Source organism: Pistacia vera, unplaced genomic scaffold, assembly GCF_008641045.1.
Source record: "Pistacia vera cultivar Batoury unplaced genomic scaffold, PisVer_v2 Contig623, whole genome shotgun sequence".
NCBI classification, from domain to species: domain Eukaryota; kingdom Viridiplantae; phylum Streptophyta; class Magnoliopsida; order Sapindales; family Anacardiaceae; genus Pistacia; species Pistacia vera.
In genome coordinates this window covers 490,470-513,962 of record NW_022196472.1, presented here as the reverse complement: position 1 = coordinate 513,962, position 23,493 = coordinate 490,470, and the positions used below count along the sequence as shown (strand labels likewise).

The following is a 23,493-nucleotide window of genomic DNA, read 5'->3' as shown; positions in this document are numbered from 1 at the left end:
TTTCCAGAAAACACCATATAGATTGGTATGGAAAACGTCCAAGTCTGAATTATATGAAGATTTGGGGCTGCCCAGCTTATGTTAAATTGGTTAAATCTGATAAGCTGATGTTAAATCCGAAGGGTCGGTTCATTGGATATCCTAAAGATATTTAGGATATTACTTTACTTCCCAAGTGATCAAATAGTTTGGATCAGTAGAATGCGTGCTTCCTCGGAACGAGTTCTTGAGGAAGCGGTGTTGGAAGAAATTTGAACTCAAGGAAGAGTTCGAAGAGCCAAGAACCGAGATTGCTGAAGATGGAATGTCCCTCAGCAAACCTCAGTATCAGATACTATGTTTCCAGTACAAAAGTCTTCTAGAATATTGAAACCTCTAGAGAGATACGGGTTCCTACATGAGCAACATTTTGAATCTTACTTAGTGGTGTAGATGATCATGGTGGATCCTAGAAGCTACGAAAAGCTATCTGGATAGAGATTCAGGAAAATGGCTGGAAACGATGGATTCTAAGATAGAATCAATGCATGCCAATCAGTATGGTCACTTGTGGATCCATCAGAGGGAATAGTTCCTATAGGTTTGCAAATGGGTCACAGAGAAAAGTTGGCAAGGATCGGAGGCAGAGACCTTCAAAGCTCACTTAGCGAAAGGTTATACTCGAAACAAGGATTGGATTATGAGGAAACCTTCTCGCCTGTAGCTATGATTAAATCCATCTTATAATGCTAGCCTCGCAACATACCATGATTATGAAATTTGGTAGATGGATGTCAAAACAGCTTTCCTCATGGTTTATTGAGGAAAACATCTATTGGAACAACCAATAGGTTTGTATCCGCTGCGAAAGACATAAGGTATGCAAATTGCATCGATCCATTTATGATTGAAGCAAGCTTCAAGAAGCTGGAACATTCGATTTGAAGATATAATCAAATCGTTTGGTTTTGTCAAGAATCCGAATGAGCATTGTGTATACAAATGGGTTAAAGATCATGCAATCACGTTTCTCATATTATTGTAGATGACATACTTTTGATGGGAAATGATATAGGCATGATGACAGAGGTTAAGGTTTGGTTGTCCAAAACCTTCTCGATGAAAGACTGGAGAAGCGACATATGTCCTTGGCATTCGTGTCTATAGAGATAGAACGAAAAGGGTAATTGGATTATCCCAGAAATTGTACATAAGAAAATGCTAAAAGATTTAGCATGGAGAACTCTAGAGAGGTCTCTTGCCCTTCACTTACGGTCTTCATCTTTCTAAAGAGATGGGTCCAAAAACCAATGAAAGCGGCAGTGGATGCGTAATGTGCCTTATGCGTCTGCCTTAGGCAGCTTAATGTACGCTTGCTATGTACAAGACCTATATAGCTTATGCTTTAAGTGTTACGAGCAGATATCAGTCAAACCCAGGGGAGAAACTTGGTCGGTTGTAAAATCGTCTCCTTAAGTACTTGAGAAGAACTAAGGATCTAGTTCTGATTTTGGATGTTTAAGTTAAACATTCAAGGATACTCAGATTCTGATTTCCAATCGTATGATGATAAAAGTCTACATCGGGTACATTTTTATATGTAATGAGCTGCTGTTGTTGCAAAAGTTCCAAACAGACCCCCACAGCTAACTCCACTATAGAAGCTGAATACATTGCTGCTTTAGAAGTAGCAAATGAGGCGTGTTTGGATGCAAAGTTCGTAATTGAACTTGTGTGTGGTTCCGAACATGGCTTACCCTATTGCATGTTCTTGACAATACTGGAGCTATTGCACGGCAAAGGAACCAAGAGCCCGCCAAAATCCAAACCATCCAGCGTAAGTATCACATTTTGAGAGAATTCGTTGGAGCTGGAGAGATTATCTTCTGTAACTCCTTCAGCAGAAAATGTAGCTGATCCACTTACAAGGCATACACTGAAGCAATTGGACCATCATCTTGAAAAGATGGGTATGAGATACAACACGAATGGCTTTAGTGCAAGTGGGAGTTTGTTAGTGTATACGATTGTATGCCCTAGAAACCATTCGTGTTGTCGGTTTCAGAGCATTTGACTTGTATCTATATATTCATAATATAGAAGAAAGAGTTCTTCAATCATTATATATTGCTTCCTTTATTCAGTCATGCATTTAAAATAAAGTATGTATAGTAATTGTCCAGATGATTCATTTAATCGGTAAATGAATTATCAAAAAGGGTTCCCTACGGAAGCAATATATTTGGGCACCTATATTGCATAATAGGCATATCAATGCTTCCGAAGATATCATGAGTTGATATAAGTATGGATGACAATGATAGTCATGTCACTGGGGCATTGGTATGGATTAACAGTTGGTGAACTGTTTTTCGAACGTGACCGAATAACGACAATCACTTGGAAAAGCTGTAGTCAATGATTTATCGTTTGGTTATATCAATGCACGATGTAGTCCTTTGACCTGAGACATAGTCAGATCCGATATGGATGCGTATGGTTTCATACGTGTATAAGTACGAGACAATCATGTTTCGTATAATAAAGCCTATTTGGTCATGCGTTGTTCATATGCGAAATGACCGATGGTCAAAAGGGGATCCATTGACTCGAAAATATAGGATCGGGAGTACCGCTGACTCCATCCGGATTCGAGTTCCTAAACGAACATCGATAATGTCAGAAAACAGAATCTCTGGCCAGAGTTTATTATGTCATACAAAAGCAAGTTTGTGATGACGAGTTCCGGACATATTGATTGACGATTCGGTAGAAGATCGAGTTTAGGATTTTGACGTTCCATGAATCCATGCTCGATCAGATATCTCAAGGAGGGACTTTACCTGCATGGTACTTATGATCTGAAATGGGTTCATGAGTATTTCTTCATCGTGGTTTAGGGACTATGCCCTTGTTGATGTTTACCATAGTTGTGTGGCCTCCGGACAGTTTCTGGATTCATCCAGACCGGCTCACGGCTAATCCACGGTGGACCTACATGCACACCAATAGCCTTGAGAAGTTGAAATTGATGAGAGAGGAATGATTATCTGAAGAGTTAGCCACTTCCGGGGTAATGACGATTTCTATAGAAATAGTTACATTGAATTTTTTAGTGACATTTTAAGGTTAAAATGGTCAAGCAATAATTTATATTTAATTATTATATCTTAAAGTGTTAAGATTAATGAGAAGAACAAAATAACCTTTTAATAGTTAAAGGGTAAAAAGGGTAATTTATTGTTTTGTTAATGTAAACTAGTTTAGTTTACATGGGCTCTTGAATAAATTGATTATTCAAAGGGTAGCATATTAAATTCGTGGGGTCCCTTTATAAAATAAGATTTTATTGGGCTTGGAAGTGAAAATAAATAATTACAAATTGCCCAGTTTATATAAATGCAAAAGGTTGCATTTTAGTTAATTCTCACTTTTCACTCAAAAACAAACTAAAACTCTCTCTCAAACCCACGACCACTCTCTAATCTCTCAAGGGGTGTTAAAGTGTGGGGTCTCATCTTTTTGGCTAATATTCATCAATCCAAAGCAAAGGAGAAGGTATAATCTCATTTCCATGCTTTGTTTAAAAACCGTTTTTTTGAATCCATCATTTCATGCTTTCTTCTCCATTTCCACCACTCTTCATGCATGCATGCTGTTCTTTCAATAGAGATAATTACTTATAGTAATTACATAAAACCTTCTATCGTCTATCAGATGTTAACAAAATTGACAATTTACATATCAAACAAAATTGACAATTTACATATCAAACAAAATTGACAATTGCTCTTAGTTTTCTATTTTTGCCATACCAAACTAGAAAAGAAAAAAAATGGGTTTTAGTTGACATTTCCCTAAAAATAAACATATTATTCAAATTTAGCAAAATAGCTCATTCAAGTGCAAAGGTGTCTGCCACTTCAGGCAGGTAGGACAAAAATTATATAATAACTTTTATTATTCAGATATTTACTATTTAGTTCACAATCAAATAGATGGTTAAATTCAAAATAAATATTTAAAAGTGATAGTATACTGATAAAGTAGAATACAGATAAATATTTCGCATCTATAATAAGATAATGAAAATATATATATTGTTATTTTCAGATACTATGTTTAAAAATAATACATACATACATACATTTCTTAAACTATAAGAACCCAAGAACATTATGTTCAACGCTGGAAGCTTTCTTTCTAAAGCAAAAGCTTTGAAACTTCAAAACCTCAACATGCAAATTCTTAATGTTCTGCGTCTCTAGGAATTTTACTTTCTATAGATATCAAAGAAATACCATATTCAAAGGAGTCCAGGTCCAAGTGATCAGGGAGCTTGGTCTTGGCTAGCTTGAAGAAGGGAACATAAGTAGATCAGCACCCTGATCCTTAGACTTCCCAGAGCCACTGGAATCTTCAATGAGCTTGGAAGCAGCATTAGACAAATCCTTTGAGTACTTATCCCGCTTCAGAATCGTCCGCGCCGAGAGTAGAGCCTTTTGTTCAGAGCTAGAAGCTTTTTGCTCTGAAGCAATAGCTTAGTTCTTCAAAACCTCATTCTCTGCTTGCTTCTTGATCAGTTCAACCTCCAGGGATTCAACTCTAAAGTTATGATCCACCTCAGATGATTCATAACTCTTTAGCTTTGCCTCTGCTTCTGCTAACTTACTAGAACTTAAGGTAACCTCAGTGGTCAGATTGGACATTCTGCTCTTTAACTGTTAGTGTTTATACACCGGAGATAACAAAAAAAAGAAAGAGAGCTCAATTTGAATAAGAAAGCTCAGTGTTTTTCTGCATTACAAAACACGTTTTCATTATAGCTAATAAAGTAAAGTGTTACACTGTTTTACACCTACTTTGCAGACATATAATAACATGATTTAATCTAAAGCCACAAACTTAATGCCAACTAGTCAACAACTATGCAGCACATCCCTTGTAATCTGGAGCACATATCTGGTATTACAAAATAGGGAAAAACTTTACAACATATCAAATGGACCCCTAGCTGATTGCCTTTCAGTTTTGCCGCCAACACACATTCAAAAACACCAACTAAACTGCTGCATTTCCAGCTAAGTATCAACTTTCAACACCCCTCCTTGATGGTTGACTAGAAACACCAAGTCTGAATCTGAATTCTTCAAACTTGGCTTTGGAGACAACCTTTGTCATGATGTCAGCCACTTGAGATTCACTATTACAATGCATCAGTTTCACTTCACCATTTTGCTCAGCCTCTCTCACTACATGGAACTTTATTTTTATGTGTTTTGTTCGTCCATGTTGCACTAGATTCTTGGCCATAGCTACTGCATATTGATTGTCACACATGATAGCAGTAGCCTTGTTCTGTTTCATCTTCAAATCGTTAAGGATTTTCCTTAGCCAAATGGCTTGATTCACAGCTGCAGCAGCAGATATATATTCTGCTTCAACTGTTGATTGAGCTACGGTTTCCTACTTTCTAGAGAGCCAACAGATAGGACCATGATTCAAGAAGAATGCAAATCCTGAAGTGTTCCTCATATCATCTGTTGAGCCAACCCAATCACTGTCCGAATAGCTAACTAAATTGAAGTCCTCTGATCTCTTGAACCACACCCCAAAATCAGTATTTCCTTTTACATACCTCGGCACCTTTTTTGTTGTTTTGAAGTGTATCTCAGTTGGTTGACTCATAAACCTGGACAACAGGCTGGTTGCATACATCAAATCTGGTCTGGTTGTTGTTAAATATAGCAGACACCCTATTAAACTCCTGTACAATCCTTTATCAACCTTCTCACCATCCTCATCCTTTGATAGCTTCAAGTTTGGAACCAGTGGCAGATTTACTAGTTTGCAATTCTCCATGCAAAATTTTTTTTAAACTTCATTTGCATACTTTCTTTGGTTCACAAAGATGCCTTCCACATCTTGATCAATTCCCATTCCAAGAAAATAAGACATTCCACCCAAGTTAGTCATTTCAAACTCACTTTGCATGCATTTCTTGAATTCATCCACTTGAGTTTGATTGCTTCCAATTACTAGAAGATCATCCACATACAAAGAAATAATCATCAAGTCATCTTCAGCTTCTCTAATGTATAGAGTATATTCATTTGGACTCCTAACAAAATCCAGGTTCAGCAGGTGGTCATTAATCCTGCTGTACCAAGCCCTTGGGGCCTGTTTTAGGCCATACAAGGCCTTCTTCAGCAAATACACCTTTTCTTCTTCTCCTTGTATCACATACCCTTCAGGTTGTTCAATGTATATTTCCTCATTTAACCAACCATTCAAGAAGGCTGATTTTACATCCATTTGGTACATTTTCCAGGAGAATTGAGCAGCCACTGCAAGTAGCAGCCTGATGGTTTCATGGCGAGCAACAGGAGCAAATGTTTCCAGGAAATCCACTCCATATTGCTGAGCAAATCCCTTCACTACAAGCCTGGCCTTATGCTTAAGAATTGACCCATCTGGATTCAGTTTTTTTTCTGAAAATCCATTTCACCTGAATAAACCTTCTGTTTTCTGGTCTATCCACCAACTTCCAGGTCTCATTTTTCTCAATCGTTGGAAGCTCCTCCTTCATGGCACTCCTCCAAGATTCTGATTGTGCAACCTCTAAATGACTTGAAGGTTCCATTTGAGCTAAGTTACACCTGTCATACATATCAGCCAGAGTTCTGGTTCCCTTAACAGCAACTTCTTCATCTGATTCCTCCCCTGAATCTTCTTCAATTTGATCAGGTTGAACCTCACTCAATTGAGGTTTTGTATCTATATCAGCTCTACCATTTTCCCAGTTCCAAACTCCACTCTCATCAACTATAACATCCCGGGACACCACCACTTTCCTTGAGTCAGGAATGTAAATCCTATAGGCTTTGGATTGGCTATTGTAGCCAATAAATATTCCAGTCACAGCCTTATCCTCTAACTTTGTCCTCTTTGCAGATGGCACCAGGACATAGCATATGCTTCCAAAAATCTTCAGCTTATCCACTACAGGTCTAACTCCTGTCCAGGCTTCAAAAGGAGTTTGATTACTCAAGGCTTTGGTGGGAATTCTGTTGAGTAGATAGACACTTGTGTTTGCTGCTTCTGCCCAAAAGAGTTTGGGAAGATTTTTCTCAGCCATTAAGCATCTTGCCATTTCCATAATTGTCCTGTTTCTCCTCTCACAAACTTCATTCTGCTGTGGAGTGTAAGGGCTACTGAATTGATGTCTAATTCCAGCTTCTATGCACATTTTTTCAAACTCTTGAGAAGTGTATTCAGTGCCATTATCACTTCTCAAGGTTTTAATGGATTTTCCTGTCAAATTTTCCACTTCTAGTTTGAATTTTCTGAATGTTCTAGCCACCTCACTTTTCTATCTTAGAAAGTAAATCCACCCCATCCTAGACCAATCATCTATGAACAATACAAAGTACTTGCTCCCATTGAGTGATAAGGTTTGCATGGGGCCATATACATCCGAGTGAACAAGCTGGAGTTTTTTAGAAGCTCTCCAAGCTTGATTCACTGGAAATGGTTTCTTGCTCATCTTGCCTAGTTGACACACTTTACAGACACCTCTCGGCTGTTTTAAATTAGGCAGATTTTGGATTAAATTTTTTGACTGCATTTGCCTTAGATTCCTATAATGCACATGGCCTAATCTCTTGTGCCATATTTCAGTTTCATCCTCTTTAACATTGCATGCTATGTGTGGTGTAACTTTCCACATAATTGGAAAGCTTTTCCCTATCATTTTCACTCTCAAAATCTCATTTCCCTCATTGTCTTGAATAATACAGGATTGTTTTTTAAAATGCAGTTCATAGTTCCTTTCCAACATTTGTCCCACACTTAAAAGGCTTTGACTTATATTAGGTGCATAAAGTACATTTGAGATTAGTTTTGTACCTTTTGGAGTTTGAATTGCAACATCTCCTTTACCTTTTGCTTCCACGCATTCTCCATTTCCAACTTTAATCTTTGACCGATGAGAATGGTTTGTGTTAACAAAACTACTCAAATCTGGTGTCATGTGATGTGTCCATCCACTGTCAATTAGCCAGGTATCATCACACGTTTGGATCAGCTTTGATGATGCCACAAACAGCTGCTCAGTCTCTTGCCCTGGTTGTTGTTCATCAGCTATTTGAGCTTGCTATTGGGACTGTTGTCCCTTATTTTTGCACACTCTTTCAACATGGCCAAATTGTTTGTAGGCCCTACACTGTATACCAGGTCTGAACCAGCATTTGTGCTCTGCATGTCCCTTCCTTTTGTAATAAGAACAAGCTAGAAAATTCCTTATCCCACCAGCTTTGTTCCATTGGTTGTTGGACGTTTCTTTTCCTTTCTTTTCTCCACCAAACTTTTTGTAATTCCCTTGTACAGACTTGCTCTTATGGGTTGCTAACATTGCCCCTTCATTTGCATCTTCAAGCCTTAGGAGCCTTCTTTTTTCTTGTGCCTGCAAAGCATGGACCAGCTCAGTCAATGTGATTTGAGTCAGGTCCTTTGAGTCCACCAAGGATGAGATCTTAGCTTCAAACCTTCCCGGCAGGCTCACAATTACCTTCTCTACAATCCTGCTGTCTGATATCTCCATACCAAGTAATCTGATTTTGTTGACAATGTTCATCAGCTTATCAACATATTCTTTCACTTTCTTAGCCTCCTGCATTCTCAAGGTTTCAAACTCCCTTCTCAAATTTAGAACCTGCATGTTTTTTGTAGTGTGACTTCCCACGAACTTTTCCCTTAATCTGTCCGATGATTTCTTGGCTATTTCGCATGCCATAATCCTTGTGAAAACAAGGTCTGTGACAGCTGAGTGAATGTGAGACAAGGCTTTTGGAGCCTTTGAAGCTTCCTCTTCATGCATTCGAATTTGGTTGAGAGTGGGTTTGGTCCCAACTGAGGGGGTTGTCTCTCTTCCTCTACATACTGCCAGAGTCCTTGGCCCCTCAGGTAAGCCTTCATTTTGATGGACCATATATGGTAGTGTTCACCATTGAACACAGGAGATAGAAAGGAAGCTGTTGGAGTGGTCATTTGTTCAAGAAAAAACAGGTCTGATGCAAAGCTGTTTCCCGGAGAGTTGGATGAGTTGTTTGGAGAAGAGATGTTCAGATTTTGGTTGGAATCAACATAGCTCTAATACCATGTTAATGTTTGTGCACCGGAGATAACAAAGAAAAGAAAGAGAGCTCAATTTGAATAAGAAAGTTCAGTGTTTTTGTGCACTACAAAACACGTCTTCATTACAGCTAATAAAGTAAAGTGTTACACTATTTTACACCTACTTTGCAAACATATAATAACATGATTTAATCTAAAGCCACAAACTTAATACCAACTAATCAACAACTATGCAGCACATCCCTTATAATCTGGAGCACATATCTGGTATTACAAAATAAGCAAAAAGTTTACAACATATTAAATGGACCCTCGACTAATTGCCTTTTAGTTTTGCCGCCAACAAACATTCAAAAACACCAACTAAACTACTGCATTTCCAGCCAAGTATCAACTTTCAATACTAACATCTTCAAAAATGCATACAAGACTACCTTGTCCTGGGAAAAAGAGAATATGAAATGGAAAGTTGAAAGTTGAAAGAGAAGAGAATAAATATGAGAAAATGGACTAAGTATTAACCCGAACAACAGAAACTTCAGAAGGCACAGATGCCATCAACTCATCTGATGAATCTTTTACTCCTGCAGAGCAGAGCCTTTTAGATAGCTCTAAAGCTGCAGCTGGATTCTCCAATATGTTCTACAAACCTATCTGTTCCACTTGACCCAAGCCTAGTGAGAGACACGATGACCTCACTAGTGGCCTCCTCAGCTCCCTTTCTTCCAACAGGAGTTTCTTTTTCAATTCCTTCAACATTTTGAGAGGAATCAAGTAGAAATTTAAACCTCTTTGCACAGATAGGACTTTGTAAATCTTATGATAGAAAACTTCAGACCTTGTAAATCTTATGATAGAAAACTTCTAGCAACCGGAGTTCTACATCAGGATGAGACAACTCAACCTACTCTAGAAATTTTGATTTTAAGTAAAAATGTGAAGCACAAACACAATATTTTAGAGTAACTTAAGAAATTGATCAGCATACTCACTTCATACTTCATATCATGATGAAATGCTACTTTGAGGAATTTCAGACTTTTTAATTCTGGCAGAGGAATGTCCAATACTTCATAGTACAATATATCAGAAGTTTGTCCAAGAATATGATGAGAAAAAGCATAATATTAATTTTTCCATTAAATTTCAGCATCCCACATTAACTAGAACCACGACTACTACCTGATTGTACTGAACCAGCATACCTGCTAAACAAGCAATGCCACGGTACTTAATAGGTTGAGGTTTGGGTTGCTGAAAGAAAAAGCTATGTGATGTAAGCCTTATTTTGGAAGGATCATCCAAATTCAATTGCTGAGCTACTCTTTCCACAACATCATCATACTTAAAAAGATTTGACCTTGACATTCAAAATAAATAGCATCAGATACAATTACTCGGTAATATACATATACATAAAATAATGCACAATCAACAAAGATAAATCTGTAGTAAAATTACAGAATTCAACTTCATCTAATATTAAGCCCTTACATCTCTAGACAAAAATCATCTTCTTTCGGCTTTTCAAGAGATCAGAAGTGAACAACCCACCTACCACATAAAATCATACAAAATTTAGCAAAGTTAAATGATGAGTTGATGATTACCAGTTAATTATAAAAACAATAAACACAATGTTTAGGGATGACAAGGAAGATGTTCACTACAAAAAAAGCAAAGAGATAAATCACAAATGTAGGGAGATTGTAAACCAATAATAAAACAAAATGACTATCAAAGAAAAGCTTAGTTTTCTAAATACAATAGGAAACATGGAGGTGTACCTATTGATTATGCACATAGTCCAAAAAAGAAGGAACATTTGGATAGTGATATTGTTCAACAGTTTCAAATGTATGAGATTTTTGAAAGCAAACAATATATCCATCTTGAAGCTGCAACAAAGATAATGCCGGAGTTAAACATTATCACAGGGAAAAAAAATCACACCATGTCTGTCATGCATAACATTACCATGCTAGGTCGAAATGTATATCCATTTTCAATGGGTACGCACATCACATTGGGCTCAAACTTAATTTCCTGAATATCAAAACATGAGTAAGCTACCATCCTCAAAATAATGCATACAACCATGCAAATTTAAATATGACATGCTAACTGATTATCAAATAAGCCAACGTTCCATACAACCTCTAAAAGGGACTTAAACCACAAAATCCTGTCATTGGAGATCTCAGCTCTAAGACAACTCAACTCTTCATGGTCCACACTTTTAAAGGACAATATTAAAAGTCAACCCTTAATAAATCAGTCACTCCAAATAACCAAAGCATGGAGAGACAGACAAGTGGTCTTAAGACGAGTAACATAGTGTTGAAGTGTATAATTCTATATTAGGATATTAGGATTGTAATCAATATATATTAAGAACAAAATCTGTAAAATAGGAAGTTAGATTATTCATTTCCTAGATTAGATTATTTGTTTCCTAGATTAGTTCTTTGTTTTCCTATATATTCATGTATTATTTTCTGATCAATACACAAGAAATATTTAGCTCTCTCTGATTTTCCACATGGTATCAGAGCTAGGTTGTCAGAAATTTTAATTTTTTTTTCTGGCGACGATTAAGCATCTCTCTCCAGTGGTCAAAACCTTCATCTGACCATACACGTTTCATTGTTTCTATCTCGCTTGCAAAACCCAACAAAGATCAACGTTATCAGCCGTCGCACATGCCTCCATGTGCAATGTTTCTTTCCGATAGATCCAACTCCTTTTCTAACAAGCGTCAGTTCTCACTGTCGGCACCAACTTGCTCAGAAGACGACGGCGAGCAAAACCCACTAAGGTTTTACTACCTTCGACGTCAAACTCCAACAGCTTCACCAGATTCTGCCGCTGTCCTCGCCAGATCTTCTGCTCAAATCTGTTTGTTTACTCTGTGTTACGTCTGATTTCGATTTCCGATTAGATTTGCTAGTTATCATGGTTACTTCCAGCTCAAACTCCACTTCCGGTGGTTTTTCTTTCTTGTCTCTTCCACTAATCAACCCTGATAAGTTGATTGGGTGCAAATTATTCTTCTTGGGCTGCCTGTGTCAAGTTATGGTGTATGGGTCAAGGTTTGGAAGATCACTTGACCACAAAGGCTACTGACATCACATCAGATAAGTCTTCCTGGATCAAAACTAATGCTTTATTGTGTAATCTATTATGGCAGTCAATTGACGCTCATCTGCATCTCATTTACAAAACATACTGCACATGTTATGAGATACGGAGTCAAGCTAAACTATTGTATACCAATGATATTCAACGCTTGTATTCTGTTGTGTCCAATCTCATTCATCTAAAACAATAAGATATGAGTATGTCAAATTTTCTTGGTAAGATGGCCTCCCTCAAGACAGAGTACAATCTTCTCCTACCCGCTGGTAAAACTGTTGTAGAAGATCTAGCACAACGAGATAAATTCTTCATGGTTATAACCCTTGCTACTATTAGTCTTGATCTCACTCCTGTATGAGATCAGATTTTAGCTAGCGCTACTGTGCCATCTCTTGATGAAGTATTTGCTAGGTTACTTCGAGTTTCATCCCCAAGTACTGTCCCCAATTTTACCGTTATTGACTCTTCTGCTCTGGCTTCTCAGTCTCAAACTACTTATAGGGGAGAACAGGGAGACCGTGGTCTAAGCAAACGACCCAAGTGTAGTTACTATCATCATTGGGGCCATACCAGGGAAAAATGTTACAAATTACATGGTCGCCCTACTCTTACCGCTAATGTTGCTCAGTTGACATTCGTCCTGACTATTCTGACGGACACACTCAACCATCATAAACTCTCACTGAGGCTGATTATGAAGAATACCTCCAATTTCAAGCAAATAAGCAGTCTTTTCCATCTATTGCCTCTATTGCTCAATCGGGCCATTTAGTTGCATGCCTTACTTAGTCTTCTTCTCTTGGACCTTGGGTTCTTGACTCGGGTGCCTCTGACCACATTTCTGGTAACCCTCACTTACTTTCTCATTTAACTAATGTTACATCTTTACCATCCGTTACTTTAGCCAATGGCTCCAAAGCTGTTGTTAAAGCTGTAGGTCATGCCAAACTACTTATAATCTGTTCTCGATATTCCCAATTGTCCATTTAATCTTGTCTTTGTCAGTAAACTTACCCGCTCTTTAAATTGTTCTATATCTTTTGATACTGATTCTGTTGTTATACATGATCGAGGCACGGGACGGATGATTGGCACAAGACATGAGTCACAAGGCCTCTATCATCTCTATCTACCACTTATAGCCTACACTGTCACTGAATCTCCAGCACTCCTTCATAATCGTTTGGGTCATCCTAATTTAGTAAAGCTTAAAAAGATGCATCCTGGTCTATCTAATTTATCATCTTTAAATTGTGAGTCACGTCAGCTTGGAAAACATTCTCGTAGCACCTTTCCAAAGCGTGTTAATAAATGGGCTAAGTCCCCTTTTGAGTTAGTTTATTCAGATGTGTGGGGACCTTGTAGTGTGTCATTGGTTTTAGGTTTTTAGTACTTTGTTACCTTTATTAATGATTACTCATGCTGTACTTGGTTATTCCTAATGAAAACTCGTTTCGAGTTATTTTCCATTTTTGAATCTTTTTGTGCAGAAATTAAGGCTCAATTTAATTCTGTTATTTGAGTATTACGCAGTGATAATGCTCACAAGTATTTCTCTGATCCCTTTACTAAATTCATGTCTTCTCAGGGAATTGTTCATCAGTCCTCGTGTGCTTATACCCCACAACAAAATAGGGTTGTTGAGCATAAAAACAGACATTTCATTGAAACTACTCGTACCCTACTTTTACATAATAAAGTCCCTTTTCGTTTTTGGGTGGACGCTGTTTTGACCGCCTGTTTCTTAATCAATCAGAGGCCCTCTTCTGTCCTCAATGACAAGGTATCTCATTCCATTTTATTTCCAAATCAATCGATGTATCCTATCCCTCCTCGTGTCTTTGGGTGCACATGTTTTGTCCATGTTTTCCCTCCTAGTCTGGACAAACTGACAACTAAATCTACAAAGTGTATTTTCTTAGGGTATTCACATCTTCAGAAAGGATGTAACTGTTATTTTCCATCAACACATTGCTATTTTCTCTCTGCTGATGTTACATTTTTTGAGTCGTCCCCATTCTTTTCTTCATCTACCTTAGATTGTGAGTCAATAACCATGGTCCTTCCCATGCCATCCATTACCAATCTTACTAAGTCTGTCATAGCCCCATAGTCTTCTACTATCGAGTCTCCCATCACAGACCATAGTCTTGTTCCATTTATAGGTACTACTCTTGATCCGACTAGTGTCCTTGAGGCTCCTGTCGATGGCAGTCTTGGTCCTAATTCCTCCAATGCCTTGGTCCTCTCTCCTGATGATCAGTTTCCCATTGTCATTCGTAAAGGTATGCGATCTACTTGCAACCCTTATCCGATCTATAATTTTTTAAGTTATCATCGTTTATCTTAATCATATTATGCATTTGTGTCTACACTTTCTTCTGTTTCAGTCCCTTCAAATGTTCATGAGGCATTCTTTAATCCTAGATGGCGTCAGGCAATGGTTGATGAGATGACTGCTTTGCATCATAATCACACACGAGAGTTAGTTCCATTACCTCCAGGACATTTGACTGTTAGGTGTCGCTGGATTTATACAGTCAAAGTTAGTCCTGATGGTCAGGTTGATCGCTTAAAAGCCCGATTAGTTGCCAAGGGCTACACTTAGATACATGGGATGGATTATTTTAATACTTTTTCCCCGATTGCTAAGATGTCTTATGTTCGCTTATTCTTAGCAATGACTTCTATTCAACATTGGCCTCTACATCAATTGGATATTAAGAATGTCTTTCTTCATGGTGAACTTCAAGAAGATATTTATATGGAGCAACCTCCTGGGTTTGTTGCTCAGGGGGAGTCTTCCTTGGTATGTAAACTTTTTCTTTTTCTGTATGAGTTGAAATAGTCTCCTCGTGCCTAGTTTGGACAATTCAGTACTGTTATCCAAGAGTTTGGTATGATTCGGTACGAGTCTAATCATTCTGTCTTCTATAGACATACATCACCAGGGCAATGTATCTATCTGGTTGTCTATGTTAATGATATTGTCATTACAGGGAGTGATCAAGATGGTATTGAACAATTGAAGACGCATTTCTTCAGACACTTTCAGACAAAAGATTTAGGACTTCTTAAATACTTCCTTGTTATAGAAGTTGCTCAGTCCAAATCTGGTATTGTTATCTCTCAGAGAAAGTATGCACTAGATATTCTTGAAGAAATGGAAATGTCAGATTGCAGACCAATAGACTCTCCTATGGATCATAATTTAAAACTCTCACCTGGACAGGGGGAGCCGCTTATTGATCCTAAAAGATACCAAAGATTGGTTGGTAAACTCAATTATCTCACTATCACACGACCTGATATTTCCTTTTCTGTGAGTGTTGTAAGTCAGTTCCTACAGTCTCCATGTGATAGTCATTGGGATGCAATTGTTCAGATTTTAAGGTGCATAACAGGTGCACTAGGCAAAGGCTTGTTATATGAGAACAGGGGTAATTCACATATTGTTGGATATTCTGATACTGATTGAGCAGGGTCTCTATCTAATAGACGTTCTACTTCGGGTTTTTTTGTTCTTAGTGGAGGAAACCTGGTGTCTTGGAAAAGTAAGAAGCAAGCTATTGCTGCCCGATCAAGCATAGAAGCTGAATATCGTGCAATGGCCTTAGCTACTTGTGAGCTCATTTGGTTAAAGCAACTGATCCAAGAGTTGAAATTTGTAGAAGTGTCACAAATGAAGTTACTCTGTGATAATCAAGCTACTCTCCATATTGCCTCTAATCTAGTATTTCATGAGAGGACTAAGCACATAGAAATTGATTGTCATTTTATTCGGGAAAAAGTTCTATCTGGATGTATTACCACTAGTCATGTCAGTTCTAACGACCAGTTAGCAGACATCCTCACTAAATCTCTCAGGGGTCCACGCATTGATTTTATCTGTAGCAAGCTTGGGGGGGAGTGTTGAAGTGTATAATTCTATATTAGGATATTAGGATTGTAATCAATATATATTAAGAACAAAATCTGTAAAATAGGAAGTTAGATTATTCATTTCATAGATTAGATCAGATTATTCATTTCCTAGATTAGTTCTTTGTTTTCCTATATATTGATGTATTATTTTCTTATCAATACACAAGAAATATTTAGCTCTCTCTGATTTTCCACACATACCAGCAAGAACCCTACACACTCAAGGGCAAAGAGAACCTAATTATCATAATTTTATGCTCACAGGCAACGATGACATTGGCTTCAAGTCCAGGCATAACTCCAAAAAATAAGAAATAATATAAGTCTCTAAGGGGCCACAAACTATTAGCACACCCAAACTTTAAATTTCATAAAACGGTGTGATTAACTACTCCTAACATATATCATTTTAAAAAACACTGCAGTTGCTTTTTTTTTTTTTTTTTAAATTTAAGACCATTTTTTCTCGAGAAAATTATGAGTGCTCGGATCCTTTTTTTTTTTTCCCAAAATACAGTATTAAATGCATTTTGCATTAGCTATTGAATAAGTAAAACAGAAAATAAGTTTGAAATACAATAGCAATCCACTCCTTAGTCTCAACAATTGAAGAGCCAAACCCCAACATTAAGCGTATCCTTTTTGCAGCTTTACTAATAAAGTAATGGACTAAGAAATTCTTAAACTACTCAGCTTGAGTTCGACACCATCCATTTAAGACTTCTCATGAAAGATAAGCAACAGGAAACAAACTTCATAGAGTGCAATTTCTTTATCAGGAGCGTAGCCAGCCATTTCATTTAGTTTTGCCAAATATTCTATCAGCTTACCGGTACTCTTCACAAAAAGCCTTCCAACATAGCTGTTATCAAAGAAAAACAATCTGTAAATTAAATGGAGTTATTCCGGAAGAGAAAAAGAAAAAGAAAAAAAATACACTCACAGACACAAATATACAATAAAAAACAACAAAGTACCGAAGCTCTTCTTTCTCAGGGTCATAAAGCTTGAAAAAAAGTAATATATCTTCCTCTGTCTTGTCAGGTGGAGCAATAGGCTGTAAATCCTAAACAGAAAATACAAACATAAATAACATTTATTTTGATTGGTAAGCAACTCTAAATTAAATGTTTTTTAGGGCTATTTAGCTTCAGGTATTTTTGGTATTATCATAACAGTACAGATAGCTATAGAAATCAGCATATCGACTTTATACTAGTAGCCTCACTGAGGGATGCTACTATTCTGCTAGCGGACACCTGCCCACATATATCCACTACTTTTTATCAATGTAATTTCCGTGTTTCTTTAAAAGTAATAGAAATAACATTAATAACATCACTTGAAATAGGATGATAGTTCATGGAAGAAACTAGAAAGCCTAAATAGGAAGGAAAGGATTACCAGTCCATGCTCTACTTCCAAGAACAACTTCAACTCTCCATTATGAACCTTATCTGATATCCCCCTTAGCTGCCCAACCTAAAATACCAAGATAAAAAAAAATTGAAACTAGGTAATGCGTATCTTCACATCCTCAGGCACTAAAACCACTAAAAGAAGCGCCCAATTTATATAGTAAAACCATTTCCAACAATGACCCCCCAACGACAAAATGGAAGAAGACATTGCCAAAGCTGATGACAATTTGATACAATATTGCAGAAATAAAACATAATGCTGGAGATAAGCAACATCAATTATCTCATAACAAATGCATAGCAAAATTGAAATGTATATTTTCATATAGAAAACCTAAAACATAAAAACTATAGATTTGTGACAATTACCACAAAGTGTTGTACCATTAACAAGAGCAGAAAAGAAATACAGTGGATGGGAATTAGCACATACACTGAAACAAATGATCAAAATCATAATCCTAAATAAATGAAGAACGATGATCAGAACAATTCACTGGTTCTTCCAAGTAAAAATATGGATATTAATTCACGAGGAAATTACAAATCATACAGGATTACATATTTGCCTAATATAGGCAATTGCAAGCAACATATTAGCAATGCAACAAAGCTACGGACACCGAAAATTTTGAACCGAAAATGTGTACCGGCCTACGTGTACCCCTGACTCACACCACGCCTGATTTTTCTATAATTATTTTTCTAGTGAACAGCCGTCCATCAAATATGGACGGCCGTTCACTCACATGGACTCCCGTCCATATTATATGGATGGGGGTCCATTTACTACAGACGGGCATCCCCATTTAAAGGACGCCCGTCCATAAATAAAATGAAATAAATTTTTTTAATAAAAATTAGGGAAGGCCGTTTATAAATTTTGGACGGCCGTCCTTAACCAAAATATGAAAATAAAAAAAATAAAAACTTTGGGGACGGCTGTCCATAAATTTTGGACGGGCGTCCATTCCTAATGGACGCCCGTCCATACTTCTAAAAAAAGAAAATATAAAAAAAAACATTTGGACAGGCGTCCGTTAGGAATGGATGCCCGTCCATAATTAAAAAAAAAAAAAAAGAAGAAGCTATTAATGGATCAAAGAAGAAGAAGCTTACTTGTGCAGCTTCTCAAAAGAATCACCCATCCCCTGATCGCCTCTCCAGCCACTGTGGCCAACCAGGCCGGCCGCCACCCTGCTGCCACCTGCTCACCTTCTGTAGCTTTGGGAATATTACCCATCCCTGGATGATGTTGAGCAAACATATTCCATTTTCTCCCTCTTTCGCATTCGAACATTCTCACCATGCAATCGAACAGACCCATTAACCTGCTTATCAATCAACATTATTCTCCCATCATTACTATCATATCGATCTTTCACCCGATATGCGTCCTCTCTCCTTGAGGAAGTTGCCCTTGATACTCTTAAGTCAGATGAGACCTTGCTCGACAGGCGCTCTCTTGGACTCTCTTTACTATCTTCAATAGTAGAGGGTTTACAACAAATGCAACCCATCATACTCTAACACCATCCAAAACCGTCCTTCAAAATTAGCAGTTACCCCACAACTATAGCATTTCCACTGTACTATAGCATTTAGATTATCATTTTTGAATTTTCTTTATTGATAAATTTATAAGTACATGTGTCTGTCTCATAAAACAAAGACGAAGAAGAAGAGAGGAGATGAGGAATGGACGCCCGTCCAAATGTAAGGGACGGTCGTCCAAAATTTATGGACGGCCGTCCCCAAAGTTTTTTTTTTTTTAATTTTCATATTTTGGTTAAGGACGAGCATCCCTTGTTTGCGAGCGCCCGTCCAAAATGAAGGGACGGCCGTCCATAACAGATGAATGGCCGTCCCTAATTTTTATAAAAAAAATTTATTTCATTTTACTTGTGGACGGGCGTCCTTTAAATGGGGACGCCCATCCGTAGTAAATGGACCCGCGTCCATATAATATGGACGGGAGTCCATGTGAGTGAACGGCCATCCATATTTGATGGATGAGCGTTCACTAGAAAAATAATTATAGAAAAATCAGGCGTGGTGTGAGTCAGGGGTACACGTAGGCCGGTACACATTTTCGGTGCAAAATTTTCGGTGTCCGTAGCTTGGTTGTTAGCAATGGCCCAAAAGAAGAATGTTTGTTATAATTACATCACAAGGAGTCCCTTGAACAAATTTGGCGTTGCCCGAAACTAAACAAACCTACCACAAAACTCTTAAAACATTAACTATAGGGTAGTAATAGCAAGCAGAACTACTTACAGTTTGTGTTTCCTCTAAAGTTGTCAACGGCCGATTAGTGCGGTATGTGTGGTTCTGGCGCTTTGCCCACAGCCAAAACTGCTAAAGTTACACTAGAATACCAAACTCTTTAGCAACCTCTTGCTGCACACACCATCCATCACATCAAGTCACTGATTCAATACATTGAAAAACCACACTAATGCAACATATAGAGAGTGAGAGAGGCAGAGATGGAGGTGTGTAAATTCACCGAAATGAAAACATCACAATTGCTAGTAGAAACACATTAGATACTCCAAAAAGATGGTACCTTGAAGCAGTAAAAATGTATCTGCTTTTGAATACGGAAACTCCTGACTTTGTCATGATCCACAAGATCAAAATATATATGCCTTCCAATTTGTTCCACAAGGTCCTCATCTCGTGCAACCTAGAGATATCATATAACTACTAAGAAGATATGCTCAACTAGGTGTCGATATTAACTATAATCAATAAGTTTAGTAGTAACAAAACAAAGATTGAGAGGACCAACCTTTATAATTCTATAAAGGTGTGCCTCCGCCTTTTTTTTCTTCAACCTCTACTAGGAAAAATCCATAATGTACGGCAACGTGTTTCGCAGCAGAGACAATGAATTGAAACTTAAAAGAGTAGTTAATTAGATTATACTGAGAGAGAGCAACGGAGATCACCAAAAGGTGGTCAAAGAATCATGAGACGCGAAGAGGTGGAGTCTTTTATTATATTAATGGGTTCTCATTTGAAAAATGCAGTTGCACCTAGATGGATGTGCTAATGTTACTGGCCAGTAGTAAATATTAATTGCCTTGGAGAAGAAAATGGTGGCATGAAAGAAACACACAGTGATTAGCCATAATAAGCACACTCAAATTATGCCTGTTTTCTTATTGCTTCGTAATTTGGATAAATCATGAAAAGCTAAAATAATGATTTAATTTTGCTTCTTAATCTCGGCTTCAAAGTGGAGTCCCGCCAAACACTACAATATTTGGGAAGTGAGAAACAATGGTCTTTGGCCATTTAAGTGACCGTGAGGAGGCTCAATCCCCAAATCTCATGGGAACAAACCATATCAACTATTCGGCTAGGCGCTCATGGGTGTCAAGGACTTAACCATAAACACTATATTTCATATAATGTAGGGATGGAAAATTCATTGCATAGTGGTATAGACCTTTTAATATTTCTTATGCTCTATATCTGATTTAACACATTCCTATTATAAGATGAAAAGGAATGATAAATAAAATTCATGTCTTACAAGAAATAAAAACATAAATGAAAATGAAATTTATGTATGTACATGCGCACAATCTTATTAAAGTTTGAAAGGCAAGAAAGTGAAAATCCCGGCAGAGGAAAATGAACAAATACTGTAATCTTAACAGTATGTGATAATTGTTTCAATTAATAAAATAAACATATATATAAGAGAGAGTATTTGCATAATTACAATTTCAAGCTGCACATCCAACCTTAAGAATTTATGTTGTTGCGTTACATTCATACCAAATATAACAGCTGAGTGAGTCTAATGATTGAAGCTACAATAACTCTAATTACTTAAAGTCCCAGCAAACAAATGATTCAACTTACATAGAATTTAAATGAAATTCTTGAAGAAGATGCTTAAGAATAAAGCATTAATATTCTTAAATTGACCCCAACACAAGGAAATAGATCTATATCTAAACTAAAGGTAAATATCCTAAAGACTAAAGCAATTAATAAAATTCCCGGGAAGAAGGAGAGTATATAGTATTCTTAAATCTCTTCTCAACCAAAACCTGTATTATAGATCATAAAAGAAAACTTATGCCATAGGAATAACTCTTTCAACAATTTGGTATCAATAAATGATAGAAATCTATATATGCTTTCTGTAGGACACAAATGCAGCCTGTATTAAAGTGAATACAAGTAGGGGAAGAATGACAGCAAAAATTGCAGAAATGGCAGTCCATGGAGTTCTCAAAATATCTTGTTTCAAATTCCCTTCCACTTGTTCCAAGGTCTATTGCAATAAGCATTCAGATCTTCAACAAGAGAAGAAAACTGGAAATAATAAGAGTCAAAAGTAGCCTGTTCCACAAGTTTATGAAAAAAGAGTTGACACTCATTTCACTATCCCCAAGTAGATTTTCAATAATTTCTTTGCAAACAAGCAATTTCACATCCTTGGGAGTGTTAACAAGATAATTCATTACGAGAACATAGTCACATAAGAGATTATCATCACACTGACTTTGCTCAAACACCAAGAGGTTTTTCATTACATATGCCATCAGGCTACATATACTGAGTTGTGGAATTTCCAAATATTCCATCATGGAAATTATTAATTTATTTTTAGTTTTTGTAATAAATTTTTAATAAGTATTTATTGAAATTATTTAATTCATTTTAACGTAAATTTAAATTTGTAATTAAAAAATTAAAAATTAATGAAAAAGAAGCATTTATTAACACTAAGAATATTAAAAAGAATTTAAAAATTAATATATTCCATGATATTTTGGACTCTTTCTTGAGCCTAGTTAGTAAATACGGGTACGGCAAAAAAAGGGTACGGGAATTTTACGGGTATGATACGGCAAATGGTGAAAAATACGTTTGTAAAAATTCGGTCATAAAATTCGGATACGGAAAAAATACGATTCGGATATATACGGGTTTAATACGACACATTGTCAATAATACGTTTTGAAAAATACGGCAATAGCAATCTTGGTTTTAGCACTTTTCAAAACATCCCCATTTAAATAATCCATTGTGGTCGACCCTACAATTTATTTTCCTTTTAATTTAAAGTATATTTGAACAATAACTAAGACTAGTATTTTTATCCTTAATTTTATAGCTACGCATACAAAGTTTGGATTCCAATTAGTATAGTTGTTTTATTTTCTGAATTTAATTGGACAGTACATTCAAAGGTCAAATAATAATAGTGTTATGAAATCTAAAAACATGACAAAGTGCACATGGGTTTACAATTTGCAGTTGGCGTTGGTTGTAAACTGATGGTTTGTTGTTTTTTTCTTCTTCTTTAAGTATCTGCCAATTCCAAATCCAAGCCCGACAATATTATTTTTATGAATTCATGCTTTTCTTTTGCAGTTTTGCCTTTACCTTTTGCTTTCATAGATGATCTTTAGTCTTTTCATTTTGACCCATACAACACAAAACAACAGAACTAAATGAAATATTATGTTAAAACAGATACCAAATATAACTCTCACAAGCATTTCATCAAACATGTTTCAAACAAATCTATCAATCCACCAACATAACAAATCCATCAATCCACCAGCCCCTATTACTACTACTCACACACCAGCACAAACACAAACAAATCACCAACATACAAGATTCAAAGAGAGTTAAAAAGAGAAGAGAAGAAGTGTGTAGCTTGAGGCTTGAAGAGTTGAAGTCTTGGACTTAAAGCTTGGAGAAGAGAGTTAAAATTTAAAAAGAGAAGAGAAGAAGAGATCAAGACTCAAAGAGTCAGGAGATGAAGAAAAAAGAGTTGAATTGTTGAAGATTTGAAGAAGAGATGAAGACTGTGGAAGAGAGAACCTAGGAAGAGGAGAAGAAGATTTTCTTTAATTTT

General features: G+C 36.8%; 1 pseudogene; it reads right to left on the bottom strand.

Annotated features, from left to right (window-relative positions):
- Window positions 1-9,482: 9,482 nt before the first annotated feature.
- LOC116111016 lies at window positions 9,483-22,165 on the bottom strand (annotated as a pseudogene).
- Between the last annotated feature and the right edge of the window lie 1,328 nt (window positions 22,166-23,493).